Raw genomic sequence first — 11,374 nt, forward strand, 5'->3', positions numbered from 1 at the left:
AGGGACCCCATGCCCCTGCTCACCGCCCCCTATGTTGACTGAGATGTTCACTTAAAGAAATTCTGCTGCCCTCGACAGGGAGACATCAGAGACATCCCAGCCTTAACAAAGATGACAAAAAATAACTTCGTATTTTAGGCAAGAAATAGGAGCCAAGGAGCACCCGGTGAAGAGTGATGTGTAGAACTCTTAAAATACTGCAGGATTCTGTCTTTCCTTGTCTGTAGGTCTCATTCTGGGACATCGTATCTGTGAAGGTTAGAGCACAGCTTACCACCACAGGTTGAATTGTCCCCCCCCATCCCCAAATTCACGTGTTGAAGTCCTAACCCCACGGCCTTGTTCAGACACGGTCACTGCGCACGTAATCAACTTAAGGTGAGGTCATGGTGGTGCTGGCCCAGTGTGCCTGCTGTCCTTACAGAAAGGGGGATTCAGAGGCAGGGGGGTGCCACGGGACAGTGATGGGGTCAACCGCAGGCCGAGGGCAGTGCCCTGGAACAGCCCCTCCCCCTCACAGATTCAGGAGGAGCCGGCCTGGTCCGCCTCTTGAGCTTGGACTTCTGGTCTCCACCCTACAGTCTAGGCTGCAACGGTTGTGGTCTTGGCGATGTCAGCCTTAGCAAACTAATACACATACCCAAATCCTTCGGATTTCCACCTTGAACTTTGGTGTCCATGGTCAGGGGCTCCTGCTGTGACTCACGATTCCTGTTGGCCCTGGTCCCTGCAGAAATCATTGCCCCCGTGATTTCCCCGGCGTTTCTTCTACGGGATCACTCACCGTGTGCTTCTCCACCAGCCCAGGCTCTTTTCAGTCTCTGCCTCAGCTCAAGAGCCAGTGTCCTGGCGCAGCTTCTCTTCCAGGCCGCGGGCCGCCCCGTCCACTCGCCCTGCCTCGGCTCCTGCACGGACCCCCGGCTCGCGCACTGCACGGCCACCGCCTCAGCGTGGCGCGCGGTATCGTTTACCGTCCTTCCAAGCGGAGCGGACCGTGGTCACGCCGGCCACGCGCCACACACTCAGCGAGGGCTTGGTGGCACGGGGGAGCTGGTCATGAACGGAAGCGAAGCGCGTTGTTTCCAGAAGAACATTCGTGTTCCTTAAGTTCCGGGTCTTGTGAGTGAGGATGTTTTCTCTTTCAAGTGTTGGGTTACCTTAAAGCCAACAAGGTCTCTAGGGCCATGTGGCCTCCATCTTCCTCACTTCCGTTCTGTGCCCCCAGCGACCTCCGTCACCGGCCTCAGGTGTGGAGTCGCAGGTGGTGGGATGGTGTTTCTGTCGTTTCCGTGCAGATTTGCCTGGAGACTGAGTTATGGAGAATTCCTGGGGTTTACGTCTCTCAGCCAGGGTTTGGGGGTCCCTCATCAGCCCAACCATCGCTGTGGCTGCTTGTGGGAGCTGAGAAAAGTGGGTGGTTCTGCTCTGTTCTTCCCCCACGCTGGGGCGATGGTCACATCCCGGGGGCCCTCCTGCCCTCCAGCCCGCTGCCCAGTGAGCGGCACCCCCTCGCTTTCCTTCTGCTTCTGTTCAATTTCAGAAAACAGGTCAGTGGCTCTTTGTGCTTGAAGAGGTTCTGCTGGTGACACTGCCAGGGGTGGGCAGCGAGGTCCTGGGGCTCATGAACTGGTTGGGGGCTGAGAATGGAATCTGGGGGTCCCGCTCTGCACCTGGCAGAGATTGCTCATCTCTGGCGCTGGGTTTCTTTGGGGCCCTTCTTTGTTTCTCCGTGTTGAGGAGGAGCATGTTCCTTGTTTTCTCTTCCATCATATTTGCATCCTCCTGATTTTTCTCTGCTTTTCAGATTTGCTCGAGCTAATTAAGTCTGAATATGTGCAGAGCCTGGTGCCAGGTCCTGTCTGAGGGTTTTACAAGGTTCCTCTGACTGCATGATTAAACCCGAGAAGGACAAATATAAATGAACGGGCTAATGAAAAGTGCACAAACTGTATAATTAGGTCCTAAAATTGCACCGTATTCTCTCCACGAAACCAGGAAAGTAAAAGTGGCCAGAGTTCTCTGGGAATAGAAGAAATAAAAGTAAAAGTGCTTCAATTCCGTTCCACTCACTTTGTCATTGGGGGTTGGATTTGGGGGAGCATGGTCGGAGCTGTCATTCGACATTTGGATTTGCGGAGAGGACAGTCCGAGCTGTCATTCGACGTTCCAGGCTCAGAGGGGGTTCGGGAGAGGTTGCGCAGTGGCCCTGAGGCTGTCTCTGTGCGGGGCAGGGGCCTCATTTGCGGGGCTCTGGACGGCTGGCCTCTGGGGGTGTGCCCTGGCGACAGCCACCGCGGGGCTGCACCTGCTCTGCTCGCCCCACCCCATAGCGATGTGGCCCCACAGACGTGGCCCCACAGACGGTGCAGGTGCATGAGCCACCCGGCTCGTGTGCACCGTTGTGCAAAGCCAGTTTGCTGATCGAACCTCATGTGTGCACCGCTTGCTCACAGATGGGCGCTGTCCCTGAAAAGAGCCTCCTGGACCCCCTCTTGTCCTCGCTTGGGAAAGTTTTGCTTGGCAGCTTTGGTGTCACTCTGGTCCTGATTTGTTCCCACATCCATCTCTCCCCTCAGGGTGTGAACTCCTCGGAGGCAAAGGACATGAGCGTGGAGCCCCGTGCGGCCCCGACCGCAGAGGGGACTCGGGGCCCAGAGGGGCACGTTGAGGTGTTTAGGGACCTCGCAGCTGTCCTCCGAAGGTCAGACGACATAACGTGTTTGAAACTGTCAAGGAAGAAGCCAGTCACCAAGGCCGCAGCAGCACGGGCTATGTGCGAGTACCGGCGCACGAGTACCAATGTGCGAGTACCACTGTGCGAGTACCACTGTGCGTGAGTACCAGCGCGCGAGTACCACTGTGCGAGTACCGGTGCACGAGTACCACTGTGCGAGTACCACTGTGCGAGTACCAGTGCGTGAGTACCACTGTGCGTGTACCGGTGCACGAGTACCACTGTGCGAGTACCAGTGCGTGAGCACCAGTGCGTGAGCACCAGTGCGCGAGTACCACTGTGCGAGTACCGGTGCGTGAGTACCAATGTGCGAGTACCACTGTGCGCGAGTACCAATGTGCGAGTACCGGTGCGTGAGTACCAGTGCGCGAGTACCAGTGCGTGAGTACCAGTGCGCGAGTACCAATGTGCGAGTACCGGTGCGTGAGTACCAGTGCGCGAGTACCACTGTGCGAGTACCAATGTGCGAGTACCACTGTGCGCGAGTACCACGGTGCGAGTACCACTGTGCGAGTACCACTGTGCGAGTACCGGCGCACGAGTACCACTGTGCGAGTACCACTGTGCGAGTACCACTGTGCGTGAGTACCACTGTGCGTGAGTACCAGCGCGCGAGTACCACTGTGCGAGTACCACTGTGTGAGTACCGGTGCGTGAGTACCACTGTGTGAGTACCAGTGCGTGAGTACCGGTGCACGAGTACCACTGTGCGTGTACCGGTGCGCGAGTACCACTGTGCGAGTACCAGTGCGTGAGCACCAGTGCGCGAGTACCACTGTGCGAGTACCGGTGCGTGAGTACCAATGTGCGAGTACCACTGTGCGCGAGTACCACTGTGCGAGTACCGGTGCGTGAGTACCAGTGCGTGAGTACCACTGTGCGAGTACCAATGTGCGCGAGTACCAATGTGCGAGTACCGGTGCGTGAGTACCAGTGCGCGAGTACCAATGTGCGAGTACCGGTGCGTGAGTACCAGTGCGCGAGTACCGGTGCGTGAGTACCAGTGCGCGAGTACCAATGTGCGAGTACCGGTGCGCGAGTACCAGTGCGCGAGTACCAATGTGCGAGTACCGGTGCGTGAGTACCAGTGCGCGAGTACCGGTGCGTGAGTACCACTGTGCGCGAGTACCAATGTGCGAGTACCGGTGCGCGAGTACCAGTGCGCGAGTACCAATGTGCGAGTACCGGTGCGTGAGTACCAGTGCGCGAGTACCAATGTGCGAGTACCACTGTGCGCGAGTACCAATGTGCGAGTACCGGTGCGTGAGTACCAGTGCGCGAGTACCAATGTGCGAGTACCACTGTGCGCGAGTACCAATGTGCGAGTACCGGTGCGTGAGTACCAGTGCGCGAGTACCAATGTGCGAGTACCGGTGCGTGAGTACCACTGTGCGAGTACCGGTGCGCGAGTACCAGTGCGCGAGTACCACTGTGCATGTACCAGTGCGCGAGTACCACTGTGCAAAGTACCAGTGTGCAAGTACCAGTGCGCGAGTACCACTGTGCGAGTACCAGTGCGCGAGTACCACTGTGCAAGTACCAGTACGTGAGTACCGGTGTGCGAGGACCAAGCACCATGTGCTTCCTTCACCTAAATTTTGACACAGTGACCACCTGCTTCACACAAGGAAACAATCGGAGAGGAAAAAGCCAAGAGATGCACAGACCAAGTCTTACCTTTTTTTGGGAATTCTTTCTACAAATATGATTGTAGGAAGTAAGCCGTCTTTGTTATTCAGATTCTATCAGAGTAAGAAATTCTTGAGATTTGGTGCAGTTTTCTTTATTAGATCACATGTGCGTATTTATTAATTTCTCTCAGTTTATGGTATCTTGTCCCTTGCAGCACTTACTCCTTCTAGAAAGGAGTTTTAGATTTTTATTTGAAAGTCTTTCCTGAAATAACGGGTTTGTTGTTGGACTTCCTTCCGCTTTTATTTCTAGAGTTCAAAAACCGTAAAATTTCTTGGTGGCTGTTGATTTCTTTGCAGGTTGGTTCTGTGTACAGGGTCAGGTGTGTTGTTGGATGTCTAGAGGGGAGGCACGAATCGGCAGATCCAGGGACACGACATGGAGGGAGAGGACGATGAACAGAGCAGAGGACGAGATGCTGTTTCCTGGCTTCGGGACTTACTGGTGTCACTATACTTTACAAGGACACAGAATTGGTTTTATTTATAACCCTCTCATTTGGCAGATAATAAACACTGTGATGTATTTCTGCTATTAGACTGACATTTTTATTTTTGATGAGGATGGAAAAGAATATGTATTTAAAGATAGAATTGTATCAGCTGTCATATCTTCACATTTTCCTCCGAGTATATTATAATCTGTTTGATACTTAGTAGCTTCATATCTGACATCTGGTTTTCTTCAGTGACACTATTTGACCAATAATCAAAGAAAACTCTGCTATGATTTCTTTTTTAGAGCGAGCGTAATGAAGACTTTAGTTTTGAACATAAGGTCAAGAAATGTCAAGTACAGATCATCAAATTAAAAGTAATTAAATTAATAGCATGAGGAGGCTAAAAATACTTCTGCCCAACACTGGAAAACTAATAGGGCCACGAAGTCATCAGATGAGAAAAGTGTTAATATAATGGGACACATTTCAAATAATTCAAAGCACAAATGAGAGTGGGAAGGAGAAGAAATAGGCAAGCCGCGCATTTAAGATGGAACTGTACAAGAGAAAGGCCTAGAAACGCCCAGATCTTCTTTGTGACAGTCCTAGGACATTCATCCCTGGAAATCATCCCTGTGGATAGGGAACACGGAAGACTGTCCTGTATCATTAACATCCGGGTACTGACCAGCCTCTTTCCCCAAACTGAGTGGGACAAACAGGCCAACCTCCCGCCGTCTCTGAGCCTGCTGTGCGGCCCGAGTGGGATGCAGTCACTGTGCCCATATTTTGTTGAGGGACAGTCAACCCCTCCCGGCCCAAGCCCAGCCCGTTGCAGGCAGAAGTCTGGAGATGCTCTCAGTAGAGAGGTTAGGAGCGGCCCCTAGACCCAAACCTAGTTTAGCCCTGAGTTCAGTCTTTCCCTGCTCATCTGCAGAATGGGGCGATTACTGCCCCATACTGTATTTGTTCAGTTAGGTGAAACTCATACTGCAGGAAAGCACCGGTTTTGAAGAGTTAACACATTCACATTGGTGTGCACCCACCACCTGTTTCTGGACCTAAAGCATCTTCAACACCGGCCTTCTTCTGTCTCTGGACCTATGTGCTTAGGAGATTTCACGTAAGTGGGATCATTCAGAATGTGACCTTTCACTCAGCATCGTGTTTTCAGGATTGGGCCACGTTGTAGCAGGTATCTGTCCCTTTGTTCCTTTTCGTGGCCAAGTAACGTTCCAGGGATTGGATGGACCACGTTTTGCATACACGTTCCTCGTGGGTGGGCGCCTGGGTCATTTCCACCTTTGGCTGTCGTGGGCAGTGCTGCTGCGGTTATGAGTGTGCAGGGACTTTGTCGGAGCTCCTGGGGCTGCTGGGTCCTAAGGCTGGGGCTGCTGGGTCCTGTGGTTCTGTGTGGAGCTCTTTGAGAACCTGCTCACTTTCTCCCCACAGCAGCTGAACCATCTGTTTCTCCTCCAGAAATGTCTGCAGATGCTCGCCCAGATTTTTGAGCCCAGAGTCCCAGAGTTGAGCTAATTACCTCCGTTTTGGGGGCAGAGTCAAAGGGAGAAAGGACACAGGGCATTGGAGGGTGATTTCTAGCTGGTGTTGTGCTTGGAGTTAGTTCCTTCTGGAGGCTTCCATCCCGGCCTGGGGAACAGGATGAGAAGACAAGCGAGAAGAATCTGAGCCATCACCCAGTTACTTCCTAGCGAGTATGCGTCGTGTGGTGTCCTGTCCACAGCTCCTGGACCCCCTTCTCTCCTGAGGCTCATGCCCCACCGTTTTCTGGGTGGCCGCTGTAGCTGGTGCGCCAGTGGCCCATTGGCTGCTGTTCCATGTTTGTCCCCCTCCTCTGGACTCTGTGTTTCTGCTTCTCCATCCTGGAGCCCCTGGGACCCAGAGCCTCAGCCATAATTGACTGCTCTGGATTCTCCTCCGCATGTGTTCTGCAGTCCAGGGTGTGCCTGTGGGGACGGACCGCGGTGGGCTCTGCGGGAACCAGGAACTAGAGGCCCGCGTGTCCTTGACTGAGGCAATGGCAGTGGGGGAGGGGAAGAGGGGTGTTAGGTGCGGAGATCACAGAAGTCTGTGTTTGCCTCTCAGTGTCTCTAGGACATTAACTGTGTAATCCTGGGGCAACAGCCCCAGCCACACAGGCTCTTGTCCTGGCCCGTCACTTCGCGGCCTCAGAGACAGAGCGACGTCCCCCCGCCGCGAGGGCCGCCCAGGGAGTGGGATGGTGTGAGGCAGATGGCGCGTGTCCTCCCTATGACCCTGTTCTGGTGCGGAGGGAGAGCGCGACCCGCTGTGGGACTGGCGGTTGGGGTCCTTCCTCATAAATACTCGGCCTCCAGCCACTGTAGTGGCCGAAGTTCTTGGTTGATAATAGTAGACATGATGCCATGTCAGATCAAAAAAAGAGGGGGGTTTATTGGGAGGCCCCAAGGTTGACTGAAGGTTGAAAACCAGGCTTGGAAGGGGGGCTGAGGCCCAGAGTGCCCGGGGGTCTGAGAAGCAGCCACAGAGCAGCCCCTACGCAGGGCCCGTCGTGGCGGCTGCCTGCAGGACCCCGGGGCTGGACGTGGCCCCGTCTCCCCCATACGCAGATCCGTCAGAAAGAGCTCCCAGCCGGCCAGCACGGCTTGCATGCCCCGTCTCTGCCGGACTGGGGTGGGGAAGGGTGTCCAGAACCCTAAATGCTCGTCCAGACGCCACAGGAGGCAGGTGTGAGCAGAGTCGGGGCGCACAGGGCCGGGGAAGAGTGTTCAGCATAGGCTCGCCGTTTTCTCTCGACGTGCCGTGCTTCGGGGGAGACGGGGCTTTCAGAACGTCTGGCGGCTTCCCTTCGCGAGAGACCACAGGCTTGGTTTGGGGACACCGCGGGTCAGCCCCTCTGCACGAATGAGCACCTTTCTTGCCCTCAGGCTCGTGCCTCGGGAGGTTGACGAAGACAAGCGCGTCTCCTGCCATCGCGTCCCGCAGGCCGCTGTAGATTTGCAAGAAAAAGCCGCTTAGGAAGGAGGGATGTTTGCAAAGAAGGATGGTGTCCTGACAATGGTGGGGGCTTGGGGTGTACCCTCAGGTCAGGCTGAGCAGAATCACGAACAAAATGTGTTGATGGTAGAATAAGTCAGACAGACGAGAACACGCCTTCCGAGCTCGGTTGTTCTGACTCCGCGGGGCTCCTGTTAGGTGCGGCGGATCAGCGGTGAGGAACGACACTGGTCGGCACAGAGTTCTCGGGGGGCTGCGCCCGTCTAGTTCTTCCTGGTCTGGGCACCGGAACCCGCATAGGAACAGTCTGGCTGGCTCTGGCCGGCTCGGGGGCTGGCGGCGGGGCGCGGCGTGAGGGTAGCCGAGGCTAGGTGAGGGCGGGCGCCCCTGCGGGGAGGGATGGGGCCGCAGGCGGGCACGTCTGCGTAAACCGTCCCGACACTAGCATCCGCGGGTGGTGTTTACCGACTACGGCGAAGTGTGTATTCGAACTCACAGGTACTAGGACTGTGTCCGCTTCTTAGAAGGAAACTGAGGCCCAGACGGAGGAAGGAGCTCCCTGGGGTGGCGAGGAGGCGCCGGAGTGGGGTGCGGACCAGGCAGCGGACTCCCCCTCCCCGGGGCTGGGACCCTAGCCACCGGACTGCCTGCTCGCCGGCCACGAGGAGTAAACTCCTCCTCCAGAACGATCCAGGGGACAGTCTCTCAGAGGCACGAGGACACTCGGGTGCCCGCTGGACTCTCCCGGCATTCCTGAGTCTCTGTCGGTCGCCTCTGTTTCTGATGTGGCTGCTGGTCCTGCTGCTTCTGTTCTGGAAGGGCTCCTCGGGGGGGATACACGAGACCCCAGACTGACCCGCTGCTCACGCCCATTCTTTGCGTCATTCTTGGTGGCCTTTGTGGGGAGTATAGGCTTTCGCGGCTACAGGCTCTGGATAGCAGGAGGCGGTTTGAAGGGATGAACTCCCGCCTCACACTTCAGTTTTCTGAACATCCCTGTCTCAAGCCTTGGTGCTTTCTCTACCTCTAAATGACAAAATACACAAAAATAATACCCTAGGAACTTTCTTGGGAAAACCGATGTCACCGAAACAAAAATGTTAATTCTGGGAAAATGGGGTCCCACCCTAAATGGAATTCTGTGGAAGAGGCCAAGAGGAGAGACTTGTGAGGTACGCGGCCTTCTCAAGCGCCCTCGTGATCCCGTTCTCTGATGCAGTAGGTCTCAGCCATCTTCCCCCGACGCCTGCTGGGAGTCATGAGGGCTGCAGATGAAGTTCCACCGGCCACGCCAAGGACTTGGTAATCTTGTTAGAAGAAGAAAGTCCTTGCTTCTGAAATACATTTTAGCATTTCAGTACAAGGCGTGAGAACAGTAGAGACAAGAAACTCTCTGGACTTGGAGAGGATGGCGCAGCTTCCTAGTGGGGGCAGGTGCTGCTCTGGACCCCGAAGGATGGGCATGATTTGGAGACTAAGGGGACAAGGGGAGCGGCGCTGGAGATAACCCGGGAAAGCCCCTGGTCCACACCAGACAAGCAGGCCGCATCCTCCATGGTAGCAGAGGCTTTTCGGGCGCGGGAGATTGATGTGAAGTACAGCTCTCCAATTAACGGCTTAAAGGAGAGGCAGGTCTGAAGGAAACCAGCGCATGCGCGGTAGCGTGGCTGTAAGTCAGGGATGAGACACTCAGAGGGACGGCAGGGACAGACAGACAGGAAGCCACAGAAGAGGCTGCTCTGAGGGGCACGGCACAGTCACGGGCTGTGGAGATGAATGGAAAGCATTTTATTTTATTTCAAAATTTCATTTATTTATTTGTCAGAGAACAAGAGAACAGATGCATGGGAAGTGGCACGCAGAGGGAGAAGCGGGGTCCATGCTCATCAGGGAGCCCGACGTGGGGCTTGATCCCAGGGCCCCAGGATCACGACCTGTGCCGAAGGCAGACACTTAACTGACTGAGCCTCCCAGGCGCCCCAAAGGTAAGGGATTTTAGTTCAAAAATATTGTTTGTTGCTTATGGCGTGTAAAGCACCGTCTTCATCACGTTGAGATGTGAAAAAACAAGGAAGCTTGACCTCACCTGTGTTTGCAGTCATAACTGGGGTCAGAGAAGACACCGTAGGAACATGATCTTGAGACTCGGTGAGTGACGGGAGGGCGGCGCTGGCCTGGGGTGGGGGCATGGCGTGCAGGGCTCTGGTCGTTCCAGGCCAGCTGTGGGAGAAGCCAGCTAGGGAGGGGGGCAGATGCGTGGCTGCAGGACGGGTTGGAAAGCCATCTCGGGCCGGTGCTTGTGAAGTGGCTGAGTTTACTGGGAGACGGCGAGCAGGCTGAGTGTTGGGAAAGTCCACAGTGCTGGGCCGGGGGGCAGAGGGCCAGAGACAGACCAACGCCCAGAGGTGTCTCAGGAACGGCCATTAGCATTCTGAGGGCCCGGAGGACGCGCTGCGGAAAGGCTTAGAACCGTTGTCCGGGAGGAGGTCAAGCCCAATAGCTGGCAGATCCAGGAGGACACGGACGACACACGTAGATCTGCTCGACCACGGGTCCCCAGGCGCGAACCTGTGATCAATGGCGCTTCCCCTCCGCATGGGAAAGCCCAGACACTCTGCCCGTGACTCGGTAGGTGGCATGCGGGGGAACGACGGGCAGAGGCAGCGGGCCTGGAGCTCGGGGAGGGAAGCGTTGCTCCCCGTGCGGGAGAGTCGAGGTCGGAAGGACGGCGAGCAGAGCCGGACCGGACCGTGCAGAAGGAAGAGTGGGTTGGGCGTCCACGCGTTCCCGGGATTTGAACGTCTGCAGGTAGTGGAATAGGGTTTCAAGAAACTGGGTTAGAAGGGGCAGATGATTTGGGGTTGAAACCAGTCGGCGTGTAGGCTTACCCAGGAGTGGCGTGCTCGACAGTATTGAGCGAGCCCGCTGCGGAGGTCAGGTGGGCCTTTGTCAGCAGTGTGGGGTGCCCGGCAGAGTGAGCAGCGGGGTCTGTGCTCGCCAGCTCGCTGTCTCTGCCGCCCGCGCGTGCGCACGCGCACACAGACACACACACACACACACACACACACACACACACACACACACTATAGTCTTATTTACTGGTGTGTAATCATGTAAACGGCAACGCACCCGCTTACGGTATACGGTTCACTGAGCTTTGATGAGTGTAAAATCATGCAACGATGGCCACAACGATGTTCTAGAACACTCGTGTCACCCCAAACCCCTTCTTGCCCCTTTGCGGTCAGCCCCTCCCCTGACCCCAGCCTCCAGCAGCGCCGAGCCGCCAGAGCTTCGCCTTCCCCGCAGCTTCGGGGAAACAGAATCACGCGCTGCAGAGCCCTCTGTGTCCGGCTCTTCCAGGAGCGGGAAGGGTTGAGATTCATCCGCTTTGCTGCACGTGGTAGTGGTTGCTTCCCTGCTGCGGCGGAGTGCTGCCTCGCGGGACAGACACACTGCGGCTGGTTTGTTTGTTTACCAGACGATGCGTGTTTGGGCTTTTTCCTAATTTC

The 11,374-nt window shown here is 55.9% G+C and overlaps 2 long non-coding RNA genes across 2 annotated transcripts in view; both read left to right on the plus strand.

The window, feature by feature from the left end:
• Positions 1-9,620, plus strand: part of LOC123393646 — a 42,271-nt gene extending 32,651 nt beyond the window's left edge. Inside the window, exon 3 of the long non-coding RNA XR_006608475.1 lies at positions 2,577-9,620. This is a non-coding gene — a long non-coding RNA (uncharacterized LOC123393646). The remainder of the gene's footprint in view (positions 1-2,576) is intronic.
• A 194-nt stretch (positions 9,621-9,814) lies between these two features.
• The window catches only part of LOC123393645, a 42,243-nt gene continuing 40,683 nt past the window's right edge, over positions 9,815-11,374 (plus strand). The window contains exons 1-2 of the long non-coding RNA XR_006608474.1: positions 9,815-9,847; positions 9,961-10,010. This is a non-coding gene — a long non-coding RNA (uncharacterized LOC123393645). The remainder of the gene's footprint in view (positions 9,848-9,960; positions 10,011-11,374) is intronic.

Source organism: Mustela putorius, unplaced genomic scaffold (genome assembly GCF_011764305.1).
Source record: "Mustela putorius furo isolate JIRA1106 unplaced genomic scaffold, ASM1176430v1.1 tig00000929_pilon_pilon_pilon, whole genome shotgun sequence".
Lineage (NCBI taxonomy): Eukaryota > Metazoa > Chordata > Mammalia > Carnivora > Mustelidae > Mustela > Mustela putorius.